Source organism: Phocoena sinus, unplaced genomic scaffold (assembly GCF_008692025.1).
Source record: "Phocoena sinus isolate mPhoSin1 unplaced genomic scaffold, mPhoSin1.pri scaffold_33_arrow_ctg1, whole genome shotgun sequence".
In the NCBI taxonomy this organism is placed as follows: Eukaryota; Metazoa; Chordata; class Mammalia; order Artiodactyla; family Phocoenidae; genus Phocoena; species Phocoena sinus.
This window is the reverse complement of record NW_022605653.1, coordinates 58,629-72,162: the sequence shown is the minus strand read 5'-3', so window position 1 is coordinate 72,162 and position 13,534 is coordinate 58,629. Positions and strand designations below refer to the sequence as shown.

Below are 13,534 nucleotides of genomic sequence, written 5' to 3'. Positions count from 1 at the left end.
GGGCAGAAGACCTAAATAGACATTTCTCCAAAGAAGATATACAGAATGCCAACAAACACATGAAAGAATGCTCAACATCATTAATCATTAGAGAAATGCAAATCAAAACTACAATGAGATATCATCTCACACCAGTCAGAATGGCCATCATCAAAAAATCTAGAAACAATAAATGCTGGAGAGGGTGTGGAGAAAAGGGGACACTCTTGCACTGCTGGTGGGAATGTGAATTGGTTCAGCCACTGTGGAGAACAGTATGGAGGTTCCTTAAAAAACTACAAATAGAATTACCATATGACCCAGCAATCCCACTACTTGGCATATACCCTGAGAAAACCAAAATTCAAAAAGAGTCATGTACCAAAATGTTCATTGCAGCTCTATTTACAATAGCCAGGACATGGAAACAACCTAAGCGCCCATCATCGGATGAATGGATAAAGAAGATGTGGCACATATACACAATGGAATATTACTCAGCCTTAAAAAGAAATGAAATTGAGCTATTTGTAATGAGATGGATAGACCTAGAGTCTGTCATACAGAGTGAAGTAAGTCAGAAAGAAAAAGACAAATACCGTATGCTAACACGTATATATGGAATTTAAGGGAAAAAAATGTCATGAAGAACCTAGGGGTAAGATAGGAATAAAGACGCAGACCTACTGGAGAACGGACTTGAGGGTATGGGGAGGGGGAGGGGTGAGTTTTGACAGGGCGAGAGAGAGTCATGGACATATACACACTAACAAACGTAGTAAGGTAGATAGCTGGGGGGAAGCAGCCGCAAGGCACAGGGATATTAGCTCGGTGCTTTGTGACAGCCTGGAAGGGTGGGATGGGGAGAGTGGGAGGGAGGGAGACGCAAGAGGGAAGACATATGGGAACATATGTATATGTATAGCTGATTCACTTTGTTATAAAGCAGAAACTAACACACCATTGTAAAGCAATTATACCCCAATAAAGATGTTTAAAAAAAAAAAAAAAAAACTTATAGATGGTATCTAAAAATGGCTACACATGAACTCAATTACAAAACAGAAACAGAGTCACACATTTAGGAAACACTTATGGCTGCTAAAGGAGAACGGTGGGGTGGGGTGATGCATAAATCAGAAGGATGGAATTAGCATAGATACGGTTCCATATACAAAATAGGTAATCGACAGGACCTACTGTATAGCTCAAAGAGCTGGACTCAGCACACTGTTGTCACCGGAAAAGGATATATAAGACTGGTAAGAATCCTTAAAAAAATTTATTGATGTCTCTCTTTAAGTGTATCAACTGGGTAGATGTAGAACAGGAAGAAAGGCAGTATTGAAAATCAGCTATACCCTATTATAAAATTAAATAACAAGAACAAAAAAAAAGACAGTGAGAGAGAGAGAAATTCTTACAAAATTTGTTCAAGGGCTGTGATGCAACCTGGACTGAACACATCTAGACACACAGCTGGATGGGACGTAAGGCTCCACACTCCTGGACCTGAGAGGCTTGGTGAGGATGGGACAGCAAATGCACCACTTATAGAGTAATACTGCCTGGCCCCCATTCCATGGGTCCCATATCTCCTGTTGCACGGGACACTTCCTACAGCTAAAACATGAATGGGACATCCAGAGGATGGTACACCGTCTGTTCAGGAAGAGTTTGGGAAAGTCACCTCATCTCCACTTCTGGTATTCGGGTTCCCCAGCTCCTTTCCTTAGAGTCTCCCCACTTTGGGAAGGCAGCACACTCAACAGCCGGTTTTGCACAGCTTGGAATTTTCTGTGAGAAGGGGAATGGGGGGATGGAATGAGACACAAGCCCTAGATGTTTGGACAGGCATATGCCACTCTAGTTTCCTAATCTGGAATAAGAATTTCCCTATCCTTCAGGTGCCCCAGTAACCGGAATGGGTCTGTAGAAATCCTGCCCCTTTGTGGCTGCTTCCCTAAACAAGAGGTTGAAAACTGGTGCTCAGGGGCACTGCAATTCACAAACATGCAGGGTTGTAACTGACACCTCTAATGGAGTCATTTCTTGAGCCAAGTATTCATAAAGGCCTTGTAGCAAGGCAGAATTGCAGGAAAGGGATTTCAAGAGGTAGTTTGCACTCGCCATTAAAGCACATGCAAAGCTGCTGAACATCGCCAATGATGCAGTTTGCCAAAAAGGCCGTATGTGTTATTCTTTAATATATTCAGGAAAAACCCTTACTCCATTTTTGGCCAACAAAACAGGAGGGTAATGTAAATTAATACTACAGAGAGGTATCACTTCGCACCAGTCAGAATGGCCAAGCTCACAAAATGTAAAACCTGAAATGCAGGACAGGGCGTGGAGAAAAGGGAACCCTGACAAGCTGATGGTGGGAATGTATATTGATAACAGCCACTGTAGAGAAATGGGTGGTGATTCCTTAAAAATCTCAAAAACAGAGCTTCAGAGCATATGGCACTTCCACTCCTGGGCCTGTATGTTGGAAAAAACGTAAATTGACAGGACCCACGCACTCCAAAATTTATGCAGCCCTGTTTACAAGAGCCTCTACTTGGTAGCTACCTAAAAGTCCTTGGAAGGAAGACTGGATGAAGAAATTATGGTAGATATGTACAATGGAATATTACTCAGCCATTAAATGAATGGAATAAGGCCATTTGCAGCCACTCGGAAGGACACAGATACATTCATACTAAGTGTCATAAATCAGACAATGATAAATATCATATGATATTACTTATCGGTGGAATCTAACAATTGATACAAAGATACTATCTTACAACACAGAAACAGAGTCCCAGACTTAGAACACAAACTTATGGTTACCAAACTGGAAAGGTGTGTTGGAGGCATAAATCATGAGGTTGGAGTTAGTATATACATATTTACAGAGAGAAAATTTGTAATCAACATGGACCTGCTGTAGAGCACTTGGAACTCTTCTGAACACCCTTTAGTAACCTCAATGGGAAAATAATTCCAGAAAGAATAAATAGTCATCTCTGTATAAGTGAATCATGTTGGTGTATATCAAAAGGGAATACAACATGGTAAATCAACTATACTCCACTATAAATTTAAAATTGAATTACAGAAAAGAAAAATGATCACTAAATTCGTTTAGTCTCAGTTAACGTGCTAGTGTCACATCCCTGGACACAGACAGAATTTGGTCCCAAGGCTGGACTGTTGTGGGCCTAAGGACCTCGGGAGGATATGCCAGCTAATTTGACCCCTTAAACATGTAGTACCTGGTCCCCTCTGCATGGGATCACAATCTCCAGATCTAAGTGTGCCCTCATACTAGTAAACCAACCATCTGACACACAAAGGATGGTGGACTCTCTGGGCTGGATGACATTTGGAAAATCACCTGGTCTGAACATATCCTCGTGTTTGGGTTCTGACCTCCCGACTCCTTCGTTAGGGTCATCCCACTCTACAAGACAGCACCCTCAACAGGTGATTTTGCAGGGGTATATACTAGTTCGGGGGATGAAGGGTAACGGGGAAGAAGGAATGGGACAGAAGCCCTTAAATGTTTGGTCAGGCACATTCCACTCTAATTTAAAACCCAGGAACAGGACTTTCCCTACATCTAAGGTTGTGTCAGTAACCAGAGAGGGACAGTAGAAATCCTGCCGCATTCTGTTTCCCATAACAACAATTCTAAAACTGGACCTTATAGGCACTTCACATTCACAATGCCTGGGGAGCTGTAAATGGCAACAGCCCTCAAAAAATGTCTTGGGGTAGGTAATCGAAATAGACTTCAAAACAAGGCAACCTTTCAATAACCCTTTTTCAAGGGGTAAATTTTACTCACACTGTGCAAAAAAAAACAGCACATATGAAGGTGCTCACCATTGCTTTATGGTAGACAAATGCAAATCAGATGTACAAAGAAGTATCACCTGGAACCACTCAGAATAGCCATCCTCACAATGTCTAGAAACAAGAAATGCTTCAGAGGGTGTGGAAAAAAGAGAAACCTACTACTTATTATTATTATTTTTTAATCTGTGTTGAGTCATCGTTGCTGCGTGCGGCTTTTCTATAGTTGCAGCAAGCGGGGGCTACTCATCGTCGTGGTACGCAGCCTTCTGTTTGCAGTGGCTTCTCTTGTTGTGGAGCACAGGCTCTAGGCACACAGGCTTCAGTAGTTGTGGCACGTGAGCTCAGTAGTTGTGGCTCGTGGGCTCTAGAGCACAGACTCAGTAGTTGTGGTGCACAGGCTTAGTTGCTCTGCAGTGTGTGGGATCTTCCTGGGCCAGGGCTCGAACCTGTGTCCTGTGCACTGGCAGGCGGATTCTTAACCACTGTGCCACCAATACTACGTTACTAGTGGCAATGCCAACTGGTAACAACCACTATGGGGCACAGAATGGAGGTTACCAGAGTAAGGGGAGGCAGGAGGGATAAACTGGAAATTGGAATTAACATATACACGCCACTACATATAAAAGAGATATCAAATAAGGGCCTACTGTATAGCACAGTGAACTCTACTCAATACTATGTAATGACCTGTATGGGAAAGGAATCCAAAAGGGATTGGATATATGTATAACTGCTTCACTCTGCTGTGCAGCAGAAAGTAACACAACATCGTAAATCAACTATACTCCAAAAAAATTGAAATGAAATAAAATAAAATAGAGCTACCAGATGATCCAGCAAGTTCACTCCTGTGTGCATATCTGGAGGAAACCATAAATCGAAAAGACACATCTTCCCCAATGTTCACTGCAACACTCTTTACAATAGCGAAGACATGGAAGCAACCAAAATGTCCATCAACATATGAATATAGGTAAAGTATATGTGATACATATATATAATGGAATATAACACAGCCATAAAATAGAAGAAAATAATGCCAATTGCAGTAACATGGATGGACCTAGAGATGATTGTACTAAGTGAAGTAAGTCAGACACAGTAAGACAAATATTGTATGATATCACTTCTAGGTGGAACCTAAAAATTGATACAAATGAACTAACTTACAAAACACAGGCAGACTCACAGACTTCGAAAACAAACTTATGGTTACCAAAGGGGAAAGGTGGGTGGTAGGGATAAATCAGGAACTTGGGGGAAACACACGAATACTGCTATATATAACATAGATAAGCAACAAGGACCTACTGTATAGCACAGGGAACTCTACTCAATATTCTGGGAATACCTTTATCAGAAAAGAATCTGAAAAAGAATGAATATATGCATATGTGTAACTGAATCACTTGCTGTGCAGCTGAAATGAACACAACGTTGTAAATCAACTATACTCCAAGAAAATTTAAATTACAAAATAAAGAAAATCACCTATATTTCAAAAGAAAAAAAGAATTCCCACATATTTTTATGGCTTGATAGTTTACTTTTTTAGTGCTCAATATTATCCCATTCACAGAATATATTAATACTATATCATTTCATTCACCTATTGGAGGACACCTCAGTTTCATTCACATTTTGGCAATATTGAATTAGGTGCTATAAATATCCATATGCAGGTTTTCGTCTAGAAGTATGTTTTAAACTACTTTCAGTAAATATCCATGAGAACACTTGCCGGATTGTACAGTAAGGGAATGTTCAATATTATAGCAAGTGTCAATCAGACTACCAAAGTAGCTGTATTATTTTTCATTTCCACCAATAACAAATGACATTTCCTATTGTTCCACATCCCCTACAGAATTTGTTCTTGTCATTGTCCACATTTTAGCCATTCTAATGGCTAAAATCGTATGTAACTGTATTGTTAATTTGCTTTTTGATGGCAGCATGTAATCTGAATTATTCTTCTGTATACTTATATGCATAGTGTCTATTTTCTTTGGTGAGGTGTCCGTAAAGTATATTGGTCCACATTTTATTTAGGCTGCTTTCATTTTTTTTCTACCCAATCTGTATTTGTTTTATTTATTTTCGTGCCTTATTGCATTAGCAAGGACTTGGAGTAAAATATGGAAAAGGAGTCATGAAAGGGAACATCCTTGCTTTTACCTGAACTTAGTGGAAAAGCTTCATGTTTTTGACCATTAATCGTGATGTAAGATAAAAGTTTCCTCTAGATTTTTGTTATTAACTTGAGAAAGCTCCAGTCTATTTAACTGAGAGTTTTTATGAAGAATGAGTGTTAGATTTTTTCAAAGGTCTTCTGAATCTATTGATATGCTAACGATTGTCTTTAGGGTGTTGATATGATGGATATAATTATTTGATTTTAGAATGTTGAACCAGCCTTGCATAGTTGGGATTATTCCCTCTCATTCATGATATAAAATTCTCTCAAAATATTGTTGGATTCGATTTGTTAATATTTTGTTGAGGATTTTTACATTGATGTTCCTGAGAGATATTGGTCAGTTTTATTTACTATTCATATGTTCCTCTAAGTTTGGATGCTGTGGATTTAGTGTCAGACATTCATTTGGGGGAGATTCTCAGTCATTTTTAAAAAATATTTTCTGTTCTTTGCTCTCTTTATTCTCCTCCTGCTATACCCATTATGTATAGGTCACAGCATTTTCATTGTTCCACAATTATTGATTACTCTGATCTGTTGATTTCTTTCCTGCCCATTTTCTCTTTTCTTTTGAGATTTAAAGGTTTCTCTTGATATGTCTTCAAGCTCACAGATGTTTCTCCTCAGCCAGCTCTTTGACTGCTAAAACAAAATACGAGGGACTTGGTATTTTATAAATAACAGAATATTTTTGTTTTCTCATAATTGCTGAGGCTGAAAAGTTCAAGAACAAGTTACCAGGGGATTCACTGGTGGCGCAGTGGTTAAGAATCTGCCTACCAATAAAGCGGACATGGGTTGGAGCCCTGGTCCTGGAAGATCCCACATACCATGGAACAACTAAGCCCCCATGCACCACAAATACTGAGCCTGTACTCTAGAGACCACAGGCCACAGCTACTGAGCCCGTGTGCCACAACTACTGAAACCTGCACGCCTAGAGCCCATGCTCCACAACAAGAGAAGCCACCCAATGAGAAGCCCGCACGCTCGGCAATGAAATCATGTGATGGGTATGAGATCTGTGTGCTACATTTATTAGGTCACTGATCCCATGTTTGAGGTCTCTGGCCTCATGACCTAATCACCTCCCAAAAGCTCCACCTCCTAATACCATCAACATGGGAGCTGGGTTTCAAAATTTTAAAATTAGAGGTACAAAATGTTTACACCATAACAGGGACCACAGAGTTAACTGATTTTTCCTTTCATGTTAAAGGTTTGCACATTTATATTTATTATATACTCCCAAAACCCTTGTTCTTTTTTTAAAGATTCTTTTCCCATACATGCCAGTATACAACATTGAGTAGAGTTCCCTGTGCTATAAAGCAGGTCCTTATCAATACTTATCTATTTTATATATACTATTGTGTATAGGTCAGTCCCAATCTCCCAATTTATCCCTTCCCCACTTATCCCCTGGTAACCATAAGCTTGTTTTCTATATCCATGACTCTATTTCTGTTGTGTAAATAAGTTCATTTGTACCTTTCTTTTCTTTTTTAGATTCCTCATATAAGCAATATCAAATGATATCTGTCTTTCTGTGTCTGACTTGCTTCACTCAGTATAACAATCTCTAGGTCCATCCATGTTGCTACAAAACCCTTAATTGTTAAGGATAACTCTCAATTTTTTCCAGTATCATCGGCAATTCTTTCTGTCAGACATGTGATAACACTTTTTAAACAGGGATATTGAGACCAAGGCTCCTGACCTGCAAACAAACAAAACATCATTTATATAGTGAAAACTTATCATGTCAAAGGATGAAAGCACTTGGTGTAAACCCCTTTGCACCCACTGCTGACAGAGGGCAGAGGAGTTTGACTCACTAATCTTCCTTATGTGCACTTCTTCCTAATGGGGTATTCCATCTAAAACTTATAAGAAGCGGGAATGCATCATGGAACACACCAGTCTCTATTACAGATTCTGAAGCAGCAAAAAAACAAAAACAAAAACATGATGAATCCATCCAAACGGTTCTGTCCACATTGTTGCAATAGTTTCCCTCGCACTGTGAACCCTTTTCAAACCCTATCACTTGAACCTACTTTCATTTTTTTCAACAAAAATAATGTTAATCTGCAGTCACACGCTCCAGTAATATTACACTATCCCTTGTGCAAGTGTATAGGGATTTGAGGAGCTATGGGAGGCTATCATGAGAGGTTGCCTAGAGTAATTAGGACATTTCATTTAATGTTGGCTCTTCTCCCTAAGATGTCTGCTGTCCTCTTCTTTTTGTAGCTACTAGCATTGAGAAAGTGACCAAAATAAGGCCCTTCTCTTTTACTGCCCATGAATGCAGCTGTGATTAACCCCACAGACATTGGTGCTTCCAGAATCCCCTGAACCTACTGACCCTCCATGCATGGCATGACATAGATAAGGATGGTGACGTGTATACTTGTATAGAGCATGCTATAAAATTTTCGAGTCTTCCCTTCCTCATAATTCCAAAGAATAGATTTCTTTGGATTTCTGCTTAATGCTTCTGGAGTTGGTACATAAGTTGAGGGAGGTATCAGGGCACACCAAAAGAGAGGGTAACTGCACAGAAAATACAAGCAGGCATATTTCTGTGTAGTTTCAAGCAGCTTATTTGCTATATCAACCATGGTGACATGTTGAGCCTTCCTCTTTCTACGAGTAGTACAACAAATATAAAGGATATTTAGGCTGCTTGTTTTATCCCCACCTCTCTCAATTGATCTGCATTCACATATAGGACAATGAAGTGCCCTTTCTACCATCTTAACCAATACTTGAGAACAGGAAAATGTCCAGATTTTTCCAGGGATTATTTTCATATTCCCCAATCAGGACTATGAAGAAATCTAACCTATTGTGTTTAATGAAGTCATATCTCTGAGGCATCCCATCATCAACAAAACTGGAAAGAAATTTGAAGGGTCTTAGATTTACCATATTTGAAATTCCAATATTTTAGCCTGACACATTTTTGGAGTTTAGAAAAAAATATTTTACATAAGATAAAAAATTATTTTTATGACACAAAAAGACAGCAATAGTTTTATATTTTTATCTGTTCCACTTGCACACAAATGTCTCATGGGGTTATGTAAAGCAGTCCTGTTGGGTGCTGTGCATGGTGCAAGTATGGATTAAAGCTTAGGAATCTTAAGCTTCAGTCACCTGAAACTTTTAAATTAGGATGCAAGCAATCCTGTCCAACATTTGAGCAGAGCAAGACACTGTCTTTATTTTATTTGTCAGGTAATTAATCTGTCTTTTTCCCCAAAGAGAGAAACAACTGGCATCTTCCATCAATGTGTTGTACAAAAATCTTTGAACACAGAGTGCAAGCAGAGTCTGTTACAAGATGTGAAAAAAAAAAAAGAGAGACCCTTGTGGCATTTTCTCCTAACTTATTGCAATCTCCCATTTAAAATGTGGGAATAATCAATCTTCTGAGGAAAAAATCCCAAGGAAGGTTTTTGCTTCTGTGGAATAATGGGATTGCTAAAGATTTCAGGAAGCCAGACGAATTAGTGAGAATGACCATGAGAAATCAGAGGAAAGTCAGACCCATGGATGAAGTGATGTTTACCTCTGTGAATCAATGACAAGTAGGAGCAAATGAAAAGAAAGCTGAATACAACATTTTCTGAATAAATGTAACCTTTCAGCTGTCATAGAAAAATTAATAGTCACTATGATACAACATATTTAGTTTAGAAACTTAATTAAATTTAAAGATTAATAATTAGATTTATTGAAGAAATGAAAACATATTTGTGGTTTAGAATAATGTGTTCTACTACAGATAATAAGACTACATAAATAAATAGAAATAAGACTAATAAATAGGAAAATAACAAATTAGATGTTATTAACATTAAAAACTGACACTCAAAAAAAAAAAAAAAAACTGACACTCATCTAAAGAAAGAGGAGAGACAAAGAGAGAACTCATAGCAAGCATATATTAAAAACTCCTAAATAAGAAGTCTTCGGATGTTAAAAAAAAAAAAAAGAAGTCTTCAATAAGAAGATAATGTAATAGCAAAAATGGGGAAAATATACCAAAAGATATTTCAAAAAAGAGAGTAGAGAATGTTAATTAAACATATCAAAAGATGCTTGGCTTCTTAGTAGTCAATTAAATGCAAAAAACTGATACCTTTAATTATCACTCACCAACCAGAAAGTTCAAATGAAAATGACAGGTATTATCAAGTTTGACAAGAATGTGCGTAATCCTTGAATCTCATTCACTGCTGCTGAGGATAAAAAATCATACAAATGAGTGAAGTAAGTCAGAAAGAGAAAGACAAATACCATGTGCTAACACATATACATGGAATTTAAGAAAAAAATTGTCATGAAGAACCTAGGGGTAAGACAGGAATAAAGACACAGACCTACTAGAGAATGGACTTGAGGATACGGGGATGGGGAAGGGTAAGCTGTGACAAAGCGAGAGAGTGGTATGGACATATACACACTACCAAACGTAAAATAGATAGCTAGTGGGAAACAGCCGCATAGCACAGGGAGATCAGCTCGGTGCTTTGTGACCACTTAGAGGGGTGGGATGGGGAGGGTGGGAGGGAGGGAGATGCAAGAGGGAAGAGATATGGGAACATATGTATATGTATAACTGATTTGCTTTGTTATAAAGCAGAAACTAATACACCATTGTGAAGCAATTATACTCCAATAAAGATGTAAAAAAAAAAAGAAAAAGAAAAATCATACACGTTTTGAAAATATTTAGAAATATCTAAAAAGATAAACACATGAAAGCTATGACTCGAACGTTTTACTACTACATGTACACTGAACAATAATTTATACACACACCACCAAAGCTCAAGTTCTAGAATTTATATACCAGTGCTATTCTCAACAGACACAAACTGAAAATCACTCATATTGTAATATACATTGGAATAAATTAATTGTTAAATATTTACACTATGGAATCCTATGCAACAGTGGCAATGCATGATCACAACAGGAAACCATATAGGCATATTCACAAGCAATATAAAATAAAAAAGCCGAATCCAAAAGTGATTTTACTGTGCCATAACATTTATATAAACTACAAAATACAGGTAACATGATCTTTTTGTTAGATACAAGAACAATCTTAAACCTTAAGGGGAGTCACTAGAATGGGACCAGGGGGCCTCTGAGTATCTGGCAATTTTCTGTGTCTTTATCTAGAAGCTATGTATAGAGTGTATTCAGATTCTGAATTTTCTGAAATTTGTCATTTCCTTACAAACCATGCATGTTTTTAGTTGTTTTTTATACATAACAAAAAGTAAAAACGATAGACTAGGGAAGGTAATTATATTAGCACTTTAATATCCATGCTTTTCAAGGTGGAACTGAAAGGTATTAAATACTTGACACTGTGATTACTTCTTAAAAGGTGAAAATTTGAGATTAATAAATAAGACATACTTCTTCATATATAATCCTCAAACAGGAGGGGTGGAAAGGAGTATTATTATGTTTTTATTTAATACAGAATTGTTAAGACAGAAAATAATGAAAACAGACTAGGTTTAAAAAAGAGCACAATGGACTTCCCTGGTGGCACAGTGGGTAAGAATTTGCCTGCCAATGCAGGGGACAGGGGTTCAATCCCTGGTCTGGGAAGATCCCACACGTTGCAGAGCAACTAAACCCGTGTGCCACAACTACTGAGCCTGCGCTCTAGAACCAGCAAGCAACAACTATTGAGTCTGCATGACACAACTACTGAAGCCCATGCACCTAGAGCCCATACTCCACAACAAGAGAAACGACCACAAGGAGAAGTCCGTGCACCACAACGATGAAAGCCCTGCTTGACACAACTAGAGAAAACATGTGCAGCAACGAAGACCCAACACAACCAAAAATAAATAAAATTAAACCTTTTGAATTCTGAGATGACTCACTCACGTGGCTGTAGGTAAGAGGCCTCAGTTCCTTGCCACATGGATCTCTCCTTAGGTCTGCTTGAGTGTCCTCATGACATGGCAGCTGGCTTACCCCAGGATGAGTGGTCTAGCAGAAACCAAAGCAGAAGCTGCAATGTCTTTTATAATTTTGGAAGCTGCACTTTGTCATTTCTGCAATTTCTTATTAGTTTAACAGTCAGCCCTTTTCAAGTGCGAGGAGCCACACAGGTACATGAAGACTGGGAGATAATTAGGGGATAATTAGGGCTATCTTAGAGGCTGGCTACCAAAGTGGCTGACTAGCCAAAAACTGAATTTTGTTTTCTTCACTTCTGGAGAGAAAATGGTCTGTGAATCTCATTGGTGGTCTTTGAGGTGTACCAAAGCTACCTCTTGCCCTCACCCCCCGCCACGTGGCTGACACGGTCTTAGTGCTCCAGCCGGGTGTCAGGCCTGTGCTTCTGAGGTGGGAGAGCTGAGTTCAGGACATTGGTCTACCAGAGACCTCCGGCACCTTGTAATATCAAATAGCAAAAGCCTCCCAGAGATATCCGTCTCAACGCTAAGACCCAGCTCCACTCAGAGACCAGCAAGATCCAGTGCTGGATATCCCATGCCAAACAACTAGCAAGACAGGAATGCAGGCCCACCCATTAGCAGAGAGGCTGCCTAAAATCATAATAAGGCCACAGACACCCCAAAACACACCACCGGATGCGGACCTGTCAACCAGAAAGACAAGATCCAGATGCACCCACCAGAACACAGGCACCAGTCCCCTCCACCAGAAAGCCTACACAACCCACTGAACCAACCTTAGCCACTGGGGGCAGACACCAAAAACAACGGGAGCGACAGATCAGCAGCCTGCAAAAAGGAGACCCCAAACACAGTCCCCAAAGCCAAATAGACAGAGAAACACACAGCAGATGAAGGAACAAGGTAAGATCCCACCAGAACAAACAAATGTAGAGGAAATAGGCAGTCTAGCAGAAAAAGAATTCAGAGTAATGATAGTAAAGATGATCCCAAATCTTGGAACTGGAATGGAGAATGTACAACAAACGTTTAACAAGGACCTAGAAGAACTAAAGAGCAAACAAACAATGATGAACAACACAATAAATGGAATTAAACATGCTCTAGAAGGAAACAATAGCAGAATAACTGAGGCAAAAGAATGGATAAATGACCTGGAAGACAAAATAATAGAAAAAACTACTGCAGAGCAGAAAAAAGAAAAAAAGAATGAAAAGAATTGAGGACAATCTGAAACACCTCTGGGACAACATTAAACACACCAACATTAGAATATAGGGATCTCAGAAGTAGAAGAGAAAAAGAAACAGACTGAGAAAATATTTGAAGAGATAATAGTTGAAAACTTCCCTAATATGGGAAAGGAAATCATTAATCAAGTCCAGGAAGTGCAGAAAGTCCCATACAAGATACACCCAAGGAGAAACTTGCCAAAATATATATTACTCAAACTATCAAAAATTAAATACAAAGAAAAAATATTAAAAGCAGCAAGGGAAAAACAACAAGTAACATACAAGGGAATCCCCAA

The 13,534-nt window shown here is 38.8% G+C and overlaps 1 long non-coding RNA gene across 1 annotated transcript; it reads right to left on the bottom strand.

The window, feature by feature from the left end:
- Positions 1-442: 442 nt before the first annotated feature.
- Positions 443-12,071, bottom strand: LOC116748297. Its single transcript, XR_004348254.1, has 3 exons — positions 11,962-12,071; positions 2,450-2,454; positions 443-475 (listed from the first exon to the last, which is right to left on the bottom strand). It is a non-coding gene; the product is annotated as an uncharacterized LOC116748297 (long non-coding RNA).
- Positions 12,072-13,534: the final 1,463 nt, after the last annotated feature.